The sequence below is a fragment of the Prenolepis imparis genome, unplaced genomic scaffold (genome assembly GCF_030444845.1).
Source record: "Prenolepis imparis isolate NDT839.2.m4 unplaced genomic scaffold, iyPreImpa1.0 SCAF_5, whole genome shotgun sequence".
In the NCBI taxonomy this organism is placed as follows: domain Eukaryota; kingdom Metazoa; phylum Arthropoda; class Insecta; order Hymenoptera; family Formicidae; genus Prenolepis; species Prenolepis imparis.
Window position 1 is genome coordinate 3,611,601 of NW_028141163.1, and position 16,055 is coordinate 3,627,655.

General features: G+C 35.7%; 1 long non-coding RNA gene across 1 annotated transcript in view; it reads right to left on the bottom strand.

Annotated features, from left to right (window-relative positions):
- LOC145936460 (uncharacterized) overlaps positions 1–16,055 on the bottom strand; it is a 76,157-nt gene that overhangs the window by 52,096 nt on the left and 8,006 nt on the right. Inside the window, exon 2 of the long non-coding RNA XR_014425396.1 lies at positions 2,447–3,063. This is a non-coding gene — a long non-coding RNA (uncharacterized LOC145936460). The remainder of the gene's footprint in view (positions 1–2,446; positions 3,064–16,055) is intronic.

The window sequence follows — 16,055 nt, forward strand, 5'->3', positions numbered from 1 at the left end:
CATTCTTGCGCAACACGAAATCCGTCAATTAAACGCAAAGGGCGACAAAGTTACGCACGCAATTAAACGCGACGATTTAAACGCGCGATTTACGCACGCTTTAAATTGCGCGTCAGAGATCCCTTTTTTTACGCGCGTAAACGGATTCGGAATAATCGAGGGCGCAATAATTAACGATGTTTTGCTTAACGAAGCATTCGTTACGCGCGTCGAACATTTATCGCTCATCGTAACGATCGGCGAGACATTAAATTCGCAATTTTATTTGATAGCACGAGTATATCGTCGAACACTTTGATGAGATAAAAGTTAAATTACGCGTAATTCTTGCCGCGATCGACAACATCGAAATTGCTCATTGAAAACTTTCTTCTAAAAATAACAGTAAATTATTCAAACATTCTGATTTTGAGATCATCATTATTTATTAATGTTTTTCGATGCAAATGCGTTATTTATTAGAATAATAAAGCAATAAATGTCAGCAATTATGCAAAGTTGCAGCTTGCTGTTTTAAATTTGAAAAAAACATGTCAATTTTATTCCTCATCTTCCATCACCAAAAAAAATATTTAAAAATAAGGATTAAATATGTTACTTTGTAAATTACGTGACTTAATTGAAGTATTTCACCAGTCTGTTTAAGGAGCAGCGGATGTATGTTGAAGTTGGTATAAATTAAGTATATAGAGGAAGAAGGGGGAAAGGGACGTTCGGAGATATCGGGCATCTCGCAGTGCCTTTCTCATGCTCCACGAGGATAATCACCTGCTCGTCTAAGATGCACTTGAAAACGTGCTTATAAACGTTAAAGCGTGTAACCATTTATTTCTCGCGTGCAAAGGTCTTCTAGATCTTATCTGCCTAGCCTCCATCTTGCCAGGACTGTCCCTTTACTAGGCACGATGACAATTTACCGTTTCCGTAAAAAATTCGACGCAAGTTATATGCGCACTTAATTTAACCCATTTTACTAAATCTAACTTTTACGTAATTATATACCCGTAAATACGCACGTTCTTGCAACACAAATATGCGGGCAGATAATCGAAAATTTCCGCGACATGTGCAGAAAATGAAAACAAATACGGCGCATAATATAATTTTCTAATTAAGGATAAAAAAAAATGTAATATATGGGAAGTGAATCATTGTGCTAAAATTATCTTTTTCCAATCTTATCGAATCGCTACATCTCTATTTAATGTACACGTCATTTAGAATCGTCTTGTGTTACGAAATGTGAAAAAAAATTGTATTACTGCTTTATTCTCTTCCGTCTCGAGTCTTGAAACTGCGAAACGTAATACGGTGCGTAGACGACACAAAGAGTTATTTACTCAAGATTTAAAATGCGCTAAAAAAATCCCGAAGTACCATCATTGATAGAAGAGTTAATATGGAACACGTCGAATCGGTTACAACGGGATGCCGCTGTATTTACCTTTCCCACGTGAAATCCGCCACGAGCCATTCGCATGCATCTTCGTTAGAAATTCTCATCTCGTGCGGTAGTCAAGAGTATTGTCTACCGCGTAGATGAGACGAGCATATAGATTATTCCGAAACCCATCGGCGATAAACGCTTTCGCAAACTTGGAGTTTATCTCAACAAGTCGCGGGGTGAAAAGAGGATCTAAGATTTTCTTCCCCTTTTTATATTATTGCAATATCAAACTTATTTATCTTCGAAGCTTTAAACGATTTAGTAGCTTATATAATGTAAATTAATTCATATAAAAACACGTAATGTTTCATCCAACAACCAGCTACTTAAATAAATAGAGAAACGAGAAAATTTCTCGTAAATACGTATCTCCATTTAAGGCTCCTGGGTGCTCACCGCGGCCATATTGGATTGTGACGTCAGAGGCGAGAAAGCACACGCTGAAAATTCTTAGATGCCATTTTTTAATGAAAAGATATTTCGATTAAACAGCACTTCAGATGGCTTTAGCACACTCTTAAAAACCCCCGAAAACTATCCTTTTCCCTTTATAATCAATCAACATCTGTAAAATGATCGAGATGTCAGACTTTGACATGCGGAATGACTGCGCACGTGCAAAGACCAGACGAACTGGGCTTCATAATATTACATTTTACAGCTGTTGATTGATTATAAAGGGGAAAGGATAGTTTTCGGGGTTTTTTTAAGAGTGTGCTAAAGCCATCTGAAGTGCTGTTTCGTCGAAATATTTTTTTATTTCGAAATGGCACCTAAGAGAAATTTTAGCGTGTGTTTTCTCGCCTCTGACGTCACGATTTCGACATGGTCGGAAAGGAGCCAGGAGCCTTAAGAACGTCGAGGATTTTATCTCTCCTCGATTGTGTCTTAATTATACAATTATTATTCGTTATTATTGCAATCAAGTGAAGGATATAAATATAAATCGCGCAATATCATAAATATCGAAATACAACAGGAAGTATAATATCGACTCACCCATTTGTCTCTCAGCATTTTCTCTCGGTGTGTCCTTCCCAGCTGCGACATCATCCTAGGTCCACGAGGGTACAAATGGAGGACCATCGTAGATTTCCAAGGCGAAAGCGAAGAGACGTGAATCCGTCGCGACGGCGGGCTTAATTAACGCGGCGTTACGTTTTTCGGGCCGGACGACGGCCGATATAACCCTTTCCCATGATCCCGCTCGCGCGAGCTCTCGTGTTCAATAAAACACGGTTCTTAATTGCGGCCGACAATTAACTCGGATGAGCGAGCGTGCGCGCGACTCGACTCGGGACACGGCGCGCCTCGGATCATGTCACATTTGTCAGCGGCTCTAAATGCTCGGATCCTAGTTTTAATGGGCGCCCACCTCGTTCACGAGGGTACCCATTAACGTTTCCTAGCCGTGGGACAAGAGCCAGCGACGCGGATGATACGCGTCATCTTCGGGGGCTCACAACGCGGAGCGCTCGCTAATCTTCGAGATGTGTATCGTAAAACGCGAGATTTCTTAGAAGAATAGCGAGGCAATTTCGTAAAGAGAATCTATTATGACCTGACTCAATCATCCCGAGGCTGAGAAGTTAATTTTGAAAATGTCGTCGTCCTCCCTGTAAAAAAAAATAAAATCTTATGTAAATTATCTTTCATGACAAGGCAATCTATATTATTGCATGTAAATCATTTTTGGCAACTTGATTTTGCAAATATATCGATATATATTTATAATATATTTCTAATGTATTGTATTAATATATTAATATCTTATTTAATGTATTAATATATTAATATTTTATTTAAAGAGAATTTACGTCAAATTAATTGGAATTCTCCTGAAGAACAGTGAAACACTCTGATTTGATGAAACCTTATTTGTGTAATATATATGTGTATATATATATATATATATATATATATATATATATATATTATGTAATTGTTTATTTTTGCATGAGTTCTGGAAATATTCGTTTTCTAAAAAAATCGATAAATAATAAATCAGTTACTTTTTTTTAAAACCCGCTTTCACTCAAAAATAGAATCTCTTTATAGAGATATAAAAGGGTTAGCAAATTTTTTTTTTACGTTTTCTCTCTCTTAAATTGCCTTTTCAGCGAGAAACAATGTGCTTTTCAATTACGCAAACGAGTTTTAATGCATCGTGTATGTACACTAACGTGTCCACCTACGTGGAACTAATTTTAACCGAGATATTTTCTACCGAGATACGAACCGACATGGATGGATCATAAGTATCAATCATGGTACATACGTAGTCACATTTATCGGTACTGCGCTACATAATCATTGACCTCTGACGAGATTTACATTTTGCCGTCAATACAAGGTTACCTAGTAGACAACTCTCGGCGCCAACTCTTGCATACTGTTCTCCCGAGTGTATATAATGCCTTTGTAGTTGCATTAGAGAACCGGAATTGCTCTGGATTTATTATAACTGGCCGGTCAGATTAATTTGAATATTTAGAAGAGAGAGAGAGAGAGAGAGAGAGAGAGAGAGAGAGAGAGAAAAATAAAAAGATTTAATTAAATTTGTATCTAAATATATAATTCATATCTTAATATCATAAAAGGGGTTTCATCAAATTGATATATTTTAAAAGTGTATATACATATATATCCTAAAGAGATACATTCACGAGTGTATACATATACATATAACAAAACTACAAATAAATATAAAAGATAAAATAAGATATAAAAAATCTTTTTCAATATAATTAAAAACTCTTAATATAATTTTTTAGAATATACTATCGCGTTGTAAATAAAATATAATAAAAATAACAAATTGTATAGAAAAGAGATATATAAGATATGTAGCCTGTATATAAATTTAAAAATTTATTATAAAAATTAAATAAAGAGAGTTGTCGGTACTAGTATTTTATTGCCAATAAATATTCATAAGAATGTGAAGCGTTTATAAAGCTTCAACAATCGCATAAGATAAAGTTATGCTTTAGCCGTAGCGAACATTTTCATCTCGATGTAATTATCGTTAAATTATTGCGGAAATAATCACGTTTATGCACCGATACTCGATTCCCGAGTCGGAGCATAAAGCGTTTCGCTATTTTTCTCTCTCACTCAACAACGATGTGTCGAATGCCAATCGACGGTATTAATCGAAGGAATAATATAAATCAAAGAACTGTAAATGTCTAATTATCGTAGCCTGCTGAATAAATATCTCGCGCTTATACGGAAATTAATCAAACTTTATAAAATTTAATAATGAGAGAACTCTCATCAAAATAATTTTCTTGGATTTTCTTTAAAAATAGAAAGAATCTATATATATTTAATTATATATGTGAAATTATATACATAATTTTATAGAATAAAACACATATAAGAGAAAAAAAAACATTGCTTCCTTTTACTAATATTAATTTAATTTTAATTATTTTCTTTCTCTCTCTCTCTCTCTCTCTCTCTCTCTCTCTCTCTCTCTCTTTTCAATTTAATCATATATCTATCAGAAAGATCTTTGTAAGCTATCATTATTTTATTATTAATCTTCTAAATTCCAAAAAGACAACATCCGCTCTTGCGTTTTGCTATTTTTGCACATTTGACCCTTGACATCGCACGCTCCATTCGATTTCATCGGCATCACGGCGGCCGATTAGAGTCACGACGGGTTATTAATTTATTAATTATTTCGCACGAGGATGGAAAACGAAAAGCGGGCGCGGCAGGACGCGTCCTTTCACTCGCGCGAGGATGCCTTGACATTTCGCGACGCGTCCGCACGCGACCGCGAGGATGGAAAGCAGTCAACTTGCTTCATCGCATGCATGCACGCGCATCCTTCGTTCGGGCATTCCATTCTTCACTCGGGTCGAGAATTCGTGCATGAGAGAATCGATCGCGCAAGTGATCAAGAATTATTTCTTTCTAAAAATTAAAAATTCAGGAATTTTATAGACAATTTATTTTATATTAATATCTGCGACCTTTAAAATTTATTTTAGATGATCTATATTCGAGATAATTTCAAGATATTAATATGAGATTATTTATAATTTTATGTGCCGTCATAATTATATTTGCGTGTGTGATATTTTTTGTATATATGTGTATATTTTATTTCTTCAAAAAATGTTTGTTCTCTGTATTACATGACATATTAAATTATAAATAAAATTTTGTTTCAAATCTTACCGCGAATTGTATAAAGTAAGCTTTAGGGTCATTACGATAAAAAATTATTACAAACGAAGAGAACTCTTTCCTCGATAAATTTTCTTGAAAATTAGAAGTATAATTAATTTCACACATATGTTTTCAGACGAAAAGACGTTTTTTTCTCAACTTGTTTATAGACGTAATTAGCAAACACCCTTATTTATCCTTATAGCGCACCTCGCGTTTCTGGTTTTTATGGCGGAAGTGACGCGGCAAGGAAGGACTGACGGAATGACGGCGCGGGTTCTCGTGAGAATCTCGGCGGCGAGATTGCGATAACACAACGGAATGACGGCGGATGCATCCGCGAGCACAAGGATCACATCCGCGAGGGGCGTGCGATGTATTCCTTCAGGATATGAAGAAGGCGAGCGCCCGAGAGAGAAGCATCTTTCATTCGTTAGATAACCTTTACTCCAACATTAGCCTCGCTCTCGACCTGCCTGACTGACGGAGATACCGGCCACCGTGTTTCCGCGGGGAAATTATTGCTGCCCTTTCATGATTCGCCCCCTTTCCGTGCAAATTGAAAATTACATCGTTTTAACCTCCCTTGCTCCTACATCCTTTAATCTGTCGAACGGCGCGTCGATATTTTAGAAATAGAAAGCTCAAAATGATATTACATGCAAAAAATCATTAGAATCTAAAAATAAACTACTCAAAAATAGATTCGTAAAAAAATAAAATGCTTAGAAACACAAGTAGCTTATGAAAATAAATAAAATAAATCTGTGAAATTAAAAAGAAAGCTTAGAATTCGATTGTATAATAAAATAAAAAAAATGAACAAGTTTTACAAATATATTTATATAAAAATCTTAGAGGGATACGCACGATTTTCTTATGCAATACAATTTTGAAAACCTCCACTCTGGAATATGTATAGATATATCTTATATTTATTATTTACTACTAGCATATGAATTTTATGTTGAATGACAAACATTTATTAATTGTAACTCACATGCGAGAAACTTGTTTTACGTATTTGTATATACAAAAAAAATTATGTATTTTTTAATAAATTCACAATTTTTAATTATAACGACTGGAGTTTTAACAAATAATCCCTGATTGCTATGCGAACCTCGTTTTGTCGTCCTTTTTTTCACGATAGATGGGTATTGATAAGGGCAAATCTCATCGGGCAGTTCGACATGAAATTCTCCAATCGACGCGATATGCGGAATACACGATCGGCAGCATTTCGCATCCATCGCGCGCGAGATTATTCGTGTAGGTTACGCGCAACGTATCATCCGCGAATTCCGCGGATATTCGCGAGCACCACGCTCTTCGCGCGTTGCAACGCGCGATTTCTTCCGCGAGGTGAAACGCCGTGCCCCGGGAAAATTGCAGCGCAGAGTTGCGCGAGTCGTTCGTACAATTAAAGTATCATCGAGGCTAACGACGGAGTTGCAGAACGGAAAGAAACTGGTTTCGAGTAAAGTTTTCCTATCCTACGAGTTGATAATAAATCAAAGTAGGTAACCCGTTATCGTAGACGCGCATAGCAATATGTAAAGCGTAATGATAATTACATTTATATAGTGTTATGCAAATTAATGTGTCATCAATGCGGAAAGTATTATGTGCGATACTGTCATTAATAAAATACTGTCATTATATAGTTTATTTTAAACTTATTAATGACAGTATCGCACATAATACTTTATATATATATATATATATGGAATATAATAGTAATAAATTATAATATCTGGATCTATAGATTACCGAAAAGATAAGAAATCCAATCTCTTTCGCAGAATAATTTTCTGCAAGTTGGTTTTAATTAGTTTTTCCTATTTTTGCAAGAAAATGATCGGTTCTTCTCGAGAGATAAATATGAAGAACAAAGATCCCGATTGCCTGTAAACACCTCGTGGGAGGCCTTATTCGTAATCTTTATCGAGTGATTTGTTTCGCGCGCCAATCGTCGAGTCGAGGCAAAAGAACCGCAGAGTAAACGATCCGAAGCGGCCTAACTGCGCTCTATTAATTCGTTGTCAACATTCGATGCTTCTCGATGGGAATCGAAGCGAGTCTTCCCGCGGATTTGAAAGAACGCGATGATGAATCGACTCTATCAGACGCCTCGGGCCAATCGACGAGAGCTAATCTTGCAATTACACCAGGGGTCATACACTCGCGATTAAAGCAAACGTCTTCATTTATGAAAGATAATATTTCGGAAAATATATATATGTATATAAAATATGTAAAAATGTAAAATATATGAAATATGAACAGAAATATATCCAGTTTTTGTAAAATGTCGATTTTTTTAAACTTTGACAACAATTAAATATAAATATATAAAAAAGTTAAAAAATTTGTTTTTAATGAGTATTTTCCAAAGATTTCCAAAGAAGTAGTTCGTGATTTTGTTCAAAGAGAGATATAAAACGTTGGTCAATTTTGCTTTCACGAACCCGGATATTCTTTCCCGGCGATAAATCAACGAAACATGAAAGTCGATTGTCTTTCGGACGGGGTACATATGACGAGAATAGATTTGATGATAGAGTTAATTTCTTGAGTGCCTTATCCGTGTCAATACGGTAGTAACTTGAAAGAGCGCTCCATTCACGCTCATGCATTTCGGAATAATGAAGAATTTCGCCGGAGGTGCTATGCCTTAAAGCCCTAAACGAATTAGAAATCGGGGTCTTGTGTTTGGCCTGATTTGTGACAGGCCCTAACGTCGCGTCTCGCGCGCTGGACCACTTTTCAACTGCGCCCACATCTGTCGTAAGTATATGAGTCAGTGATATTGGATTATACTACACGATTTTGATATTGATTCTATATAGAAACAAGCGTTGCCCTTTCAAGCATTACGTGAACGATGAAATTTGTGTTCGTTGGTTACAAGCGCGCACATTATATAATTATTAAAATGGAAATTATGTGAAGTTAGCTTTCTAATTGTAGTGACATGGAGCTTATTTGCGCTCTAATATGTGTTTATTGCAGTCACGTAAAATTCAAAAAATTATAAATAATTATCACTCTAATTTTAAATATTCATTGTCTATCGATATTGAAAATAATATTAATATTTTTAATCAAATACAAATATATATATGCAAAATGAGTAACATCAGCTGATAATCTATGTGGCTATAACATATACGATTTAATTTAAAAATATTTTTCGCAATATTTCTCATTAATTAAGAGAGATAATATATATAACGCATTTAATTAATATAAATAATGTGTGTTAATTATATGTAAATGCGCTGGAAATGTTCGCAGAGTGAAGGTGCAGCCACGCTGTCTAAGAGTACTCGTCCTGCGTAAGGATCAGTGAAAGTCGCCGCCGATCGAAAGTCAGAGAATTCATAATTCATGAAACTTGGATATCCGTAAAATATCGATTGCCTTTTTTCATATTGTACTAAAGGTTAATTTCATGCCGAGTAAACTTATTCGCCGCGCGACAAAGTTGCGTGCAAATTACGCGATTAGTAACTGTACGTTGTTACGGACGAAAAAGCAATCTATATCTTTCGTGTACACTAACAGCAAAGATCAAAGATATATCCCATCATTTTAATTGCATATCATTAATGTATTCAAAAATCATTGAGATTTGCTGAGATAAAATCTACGGAAGCGAAGGACTTATATAAAATCAAGGATTTGTGGAACTAAGAACCTGCAAAGATTGTGTAAAGAAATATATATATCTCTGTATATAAAACTAAACAAAATATAACAATGTCAAAGATTAATTGTATCAAATCAGGAAACTTTATTGATGCCAGTATCAGTAAAATCGAAATCCGAAAGAATGAGACTTTGTAGGACTAATAACGATGTATATATGTATATAAAGAAATTATATGTTCCAACAATCTTCAATTTAATATTAATTTCGAATGAAGCGAAAAATATATCTAGACCTGTTTTGGAAAGAAATGGACAAAAGAAGGGATGAAATGTATATAGAAAGTCCGCGCAATCTCGGAGCAAAGCAAGCTTGGGGCTCTATTACGTTAGTGTGCTTATGCGAATTGACGCTTGGGTCAGCTTCCCGGTTGCATCCCGGTTGCTAATCCTTATGTGACCGATACTTTACTTTCACCGGTTACTACCGGGGGTAATAATCCTTTTTCTCTTCGCCTCTTTTCTGCCACCGTTGTGTGACGACACCGCGGTGCGGTTCGTCAATTATCCATCTGCCGTAGCAGCACCGCAATCGCAGCGCGGTATCGCGTGCGAAACAAAACGTCGGGGTTGCGACCCGACGTGATCCACGACCGACGTGGCCATACCGTGCAACCGCGCTCCAGGAACATAATCGAAGTTCGCACGTGCAAATAATCGGATAAACGGACCGTGTTACGCAATATGAAACGTTAGACGCGTTAAGCAAGCTTAATCATCGAGTCATTAATATCCATTTATAAAAGAAGACCATTTCTTAGACGTTAATATATATATATATGTATATATAAATGAACTGACAAAGAATAATAGTTGAGATTTAATTATTACAGACATAACAAAAATTAAGATACAATATTTTTTTTCTCAAGATGGAGAAGAAAAATATAACAATTTCGGAAAAGATTGGCATTTGGAGCATAAAATATAAAATATATTTATTCATAAATAAAAACTCTGAAAACTTTCTAAATTGTGATATTTTCTCTGTCTCTCTCTTTCTTTATTTATTTGCGAGGAAATTATTATTACGATGTATATCACTATCATTAAAAGAAATTTATTACAATCGCAGTAGAACTCGAATCTATACTATTACCTAACGAAATCTCGCTCGGTGTTCTCATTACTCATTTCAAATTGTGCTTGCTCAATGTGGAGACGGAGAGAATATCGCTCTTCAAATTCCCGTGTCTCAATATAAAGAACGTCCACGAACATTCTCGTCTCAGATCAAACGAAAATCCAATCGGTGTAAACTCGTCTCGATCGTGCTTTTACGCAATCGGCCGCGGACCCGCATAACGTGTGCCTAATAATAAAACGCGCGGAGAAAGAGCGAAAGAGCAGCTCTCTTCGCTAATGTATGTTTAGCCGCGAAACGATGATGAAGGATCGCATAAGTGAATGGAAGATGCGATGCTCGTATAGTAGTTGGCGCATGTAATCGAACCCCAATTTTCGATCCAAGTCAAGCGTAGCGAATCCGCGATATCACGTCGAAACGCATCTCTTCGCGAAGTACAAATAAGAAATTTGTATATTTAAAAACAATATGTTTGAAATAAAAGTTAGCACAGCCCAGCGAATTTTATGTCTTACGTGTAGGTATACAAAAAAAAATTAAATTTTTAAAATTATAAGTATAATGATAAAATATTTAAATAAAATATTCTATTTTCGATTATAATATTGATAATAATTAATTATTATTGATTAATATTAATTAATTTATTATATTAATATTATTATCAATCGATTATAATATTTTATTCGGTGGAATCCATTTTTTTAAAAAGCAAGCGTTTAAAAAAAATTTGATAGCGCCTGTCATAAACCATCATGGCAATTAAGGTGTTAATGGAGCCTAATTATCGAGATGATGTAAATCTGTCGAAAAAGGCCGTGAGAAAATTATATATCTCATTCATTTTTATAATCATTATGAATGTACAAATTTACAATCCTAAATCGCAGCTTACACCGCCGAGTCTTGTATTCTATAAAATTTTGCGTGTTTCATAGAAGGTAAACTTTTAATGATTCGACCTGCTGTTGCCACACCTCGCGCATAAAATGACTCGTGATTGACGAGATAACGCGAGCAGATAGAGAAGCTATGAACACAAAATACGGAGGGGTCGACGTGCAATTGGGATCTTAATGACTTCGCCTTCGATGATTACACCCTGTCACCGAATAATATCGTAATGATTTAACCCTCGTTCGTTCCCCAACCGTTCGCTTTGCCTGCCACTTAATGACTGTTATCGCGAGAAAAGAGCACAATTTGCGATGTAAGTATATTTCGCAGAGAGTTTGGTACAAAGAATATGCCTTTGACGGCTGAATAGTTGCGAAGGGATATAAATTACGTAATCCGTTGACCGAGTAATCGCTTTAACGAAAGAAAGAACTCATCTTTTTCCCCGATTCTCCCGAGTCATTTGCAGCTACTTATGAAAGAGCGATTCCCATAGGCGTTATCTTTATGACTTCGATCTCTTCCGTCAATCTCGTAAATATCTTGATGCATAAATATCAAGCTGCTCGATTGGAATACCTGAAAAGTCGTTATTAACGCTAATCGTACTAAATTAATTCATCGCGATCAACATTTTTCTTTCGCGTTACAAGATAATCTCTAGTTAGTCGATTAGTAATTTGTAGGATTAAAAAGATCTAAAGATTTATACGATACCGAAGAATTTATCACAAAGCATAGGAACGGAGCATAGCATTTTCACCGTAATATCGGGACGCGATATTACGCTTCATCATCGTCTGCTACACCTTCGCGAATTACAAAGAATTACAATTCTCAATGATTCTCTCTCTCTCTCTCTCTCTCTTTTCGCAAGCCTCGGGAATTAATCGGAGTGATTTATCCCACTGTATTAGAACGCGAAATATCCGAGATTACGCTCGCGAGCGCGTTACTAATTACCGACAATTATTGCAGGTGCAATGGCGCACCCTCTTCTCTTTCTTCTCTCTCTTTCTCTCTTTCTCAATCAATTTGCCGATTCCGAAGTGTTCATCGCGAGGAAAAAAAAAGAGAGATACCGAGAAACGCGTGAAACAGGCGCAGAAGGCAGAAGTTACGCGTTAACCGTAATTAACGGAGCCGAAGGCTCTATTGCGTGCGATTTTATTAATTGCCGGGTTATCGCGTATACCCTCGCGCACCTGTGCGCAGCCGCGCATTTCGCCGCTGTTTTACGCGCAATTAGAAGAAGACGAGCTGAAAGGGGAACGCGCAACCGGCCTTTACCGCACGAAGGTAGGCACGACGATATGCAATATCGTGAATTAATGTAGTAGCGAAACTAGTTCTCTAAATAATGCGCGCGTTCTGCGACTAGAAATCCTTTCCCATCTCTTCCTATACAAGTTGCCGATCCAGCTATACTTCGACTTGTTTTCTCCGACGCGTTCTCTGCAACATTGTGCGACTTCGAAAATGAGAACGAGAAGGAGTAAAAGAAAGAAATCGAGATTAGTCATTATAAATTAATGAACGATAATAATTACATGATAATTCCGTTTACCTCGATAAACTTTTGATGCCACATAGTTATTAATTCAGAATATTAAAACTCACGTGAAGTCACATAAAGTCATATTTGAGTTTGTCAGTATTATAATTTAAATTTTCCAAAAATTTAAATATTTTAACTATTACGATCCTATATCAAGGAGACGAAAATTAATTAGAGGTTTTTGATGATTCTCCGCATATTTTTCTAATTATTCGAGCATCAAAGAATAATCGATAAAATATCTTTTAAAATTTTCATAAATTTTTCAAAATAAAAAATTTTTATATTGTATATATTATTAAATATTACAGATAAATCTAAAACAGAATATGTGCAATAATGATTTTTACCTATAGATTTGGATTGATACAAAGAGAGAGAGAGAGAGAGTTAATTCGTAAAATTTAAAATATCAACACACATTTCAATTATTATAAAACGTCGACGAGCTATGATTAATATCATCTATAAATTCTTCGGTAAATCTTTGAAGTTAAAGTGTTTATATTGTTCACGCGAGTGGATGTTTATTAGAGCAGATATCTCTAAAAATGTTCAATGACTAGATCGACCGAGTTTTGAGATAACACTCTGCAATTACGACCTCGAACTGTCTACAATCTATCTTGGATCGAGCAATCTCTAATTGAGCCTCGCTATTGATCGTCGGTACAAAAAATACAACAGCCCGATATAAAAAAGAAACAAAAAATAGACGGTATAAAACGCGAGAGGAACGACGAAGAGATAAAAAAAAAAAAATAATACTGATCGCGTCCCCATTAATGGGCGTCTACATTAATGATTACGAAAATCCATCTACGACATAAATGGCACCAGGTAGACATTAGAGGTAGAGCGCGACACTCTTTCTTAAGTATCGATCGATCATTCGAAACGAGATCTATCCTAAATGTGTGTCGGGAGTTTTGGTCAAGAGCGAAAGTGAGCAACATTGCTGAAAGTAGATCACATATACATATATCCGAGAATGTACTTCATCGCTCGAAGCAACATTGGGGTCTCGATCAGCAGTCAGACGTAAGTTAAAAGAGCAACCTAATTAAACATAATCGTCGCGAAGATGAGCTTCGATCGATCGACGGACGAGAGAAGAGAAATGAAGATAAATTTTCTTTTTTCTCGTCACCGAACGAATTTTTTCGCTTTTATCCGAACGCTTTTATAAACGATGATTCGCGAAATTTTTAGATCGATAAGATGACGAGGACGAAATCGCGCTATAATGCACCGTGTTGCAATTGAAGGACGTAAGTGGAGAAATAAACCATTACTTCGATTAACCGACGCTTCTCGATCGATTTCATCGCGCTCATTTTAATCCAGATATGACGAGATGATGCGAGAAGTTTTATTATATTTTATTATAGAAGTTTGATTATGATACGACGCAGTTTGCATCGTATTATAATCATAATAATAGAGATCACGAAACTCGAAAGGAGTCTGGTAATAGTCTCGGGATCTTAAAACTCAAGTGAGACAGACAGAGAAATTATAATCTATATATAGAATGATATGAAAACTGACAAGAGAGAGATATGGACAGCCGATTGACTAGAGCTCGAATTTCTAAAATACGAATAAAATATAAATAACTTTATTTGTTTAATGTTTTAATTTTTTTCAATTACATTATTGACGTTCCTGAATATTGCTAAGCTTGTATGCAATGTATATATAATTCCAATTTAAATTTAATCAAGGTAAACATTTTTTATAACAACAAACAGGAAAGTTATAAAAATATTCGTAACATATAATATATAAATTATGTGTTACATTTTTTATATAATATATCACCAAATATAGTATATTAAAAACTTTTAATTTTAAAAAGCTAAAAAAAAAGAAATTATATCAGTATATGAATAAACGACGCTATGTTAAAATTGTATATTTTAAATAAATATTTTTGAAATAATCTTCTTCTATATAATTTGAAATATATGTATGTTTCTGTTTTCTCTGTAATTTAATAAAAAAAGAAGACAAAAAACGAAGAAGAGCTCGAGTGAACGTGAGATTGTAGAAGCGAGTATCTGCGAAGAGACGTTCACCGACCCATACGTGCAGCACGCGATCTATAGATTTATTCCTCCTAATTATCATGTACGACATATGTATCTAACAATTTTCTATCGATTGAATCCACAGGCATCTCTACTCTTGGGATATCATCGACCGATTTTGGAACACCCTGTACGGAAGTACACCGATTATTGTATTTCGTTAACTACATCTTGCAACGCTACAACGTTACAAAATTGCAACAACCAGTTTCCAGCGTCAGGTCGACCGGTTCAGGGAATCACTTCTCAACGTCGAAGGATGCTATCGTCGATATCGATAAATCGCGTGCCGCACGTATGCGTTGGTGAACGTCTTCGCAGGTGCTCGCTTCTGCAATCTTACGTTCACTTGAGCTCTTCTTCTTCTGCTTCTTCAGCTTCGCGTGAGCAGCACGAAGATCTCTCACAGTATCGTCGTTTTGAAACAACGAGTAAGAAACAGTTGAGCAAGAAACCTATGCCGGCGGCTATACGGGTATAAATTCTCGATCCTTGTGGATCGTGAATCACGTTCTTCAACGGAAACTGTTGTTATGCATTTGATCCGTTAGCGCGCTAACGGATCGGATCAAAAGTCATTTTTCTCTTACGCGACAGTAATTACGCGACACGTAATTCTCGTATAATTAGCTACTTCCAGCACACTGGGAAATAATTAAACCTGTATTTAAAGCTATAAATATATTGTTTCTCATATAAGAAAAATAAGGTCGAGCTCGAGAAAATTAGAGATCTATCGATTATGGAACGATCTTGGAATTATATTGCGAATAAAAATATACGTTCGATGAATTTTTCAAGAAATACAAAAATCTTAAAGATATCTAAAAGATATCTGTCCTTATCTCTCAGAGATTTTTTAAACATCCTTGCAACCAGATTTAGACATTCTGTATTATTTAGGATCCCCTGTGGCGCAGAGATCAAGGATGACGAGTAATTTAATTCTTGTATCAGATAGCCTTACTTCCCCGCGGACGTAAATTGTTCGATCCATTAATCTCTCGGCGAGCGACGAATTCTCTAGTTATATAAACTACCGTGCCCCTGAATTTATTATGGTGAACGATT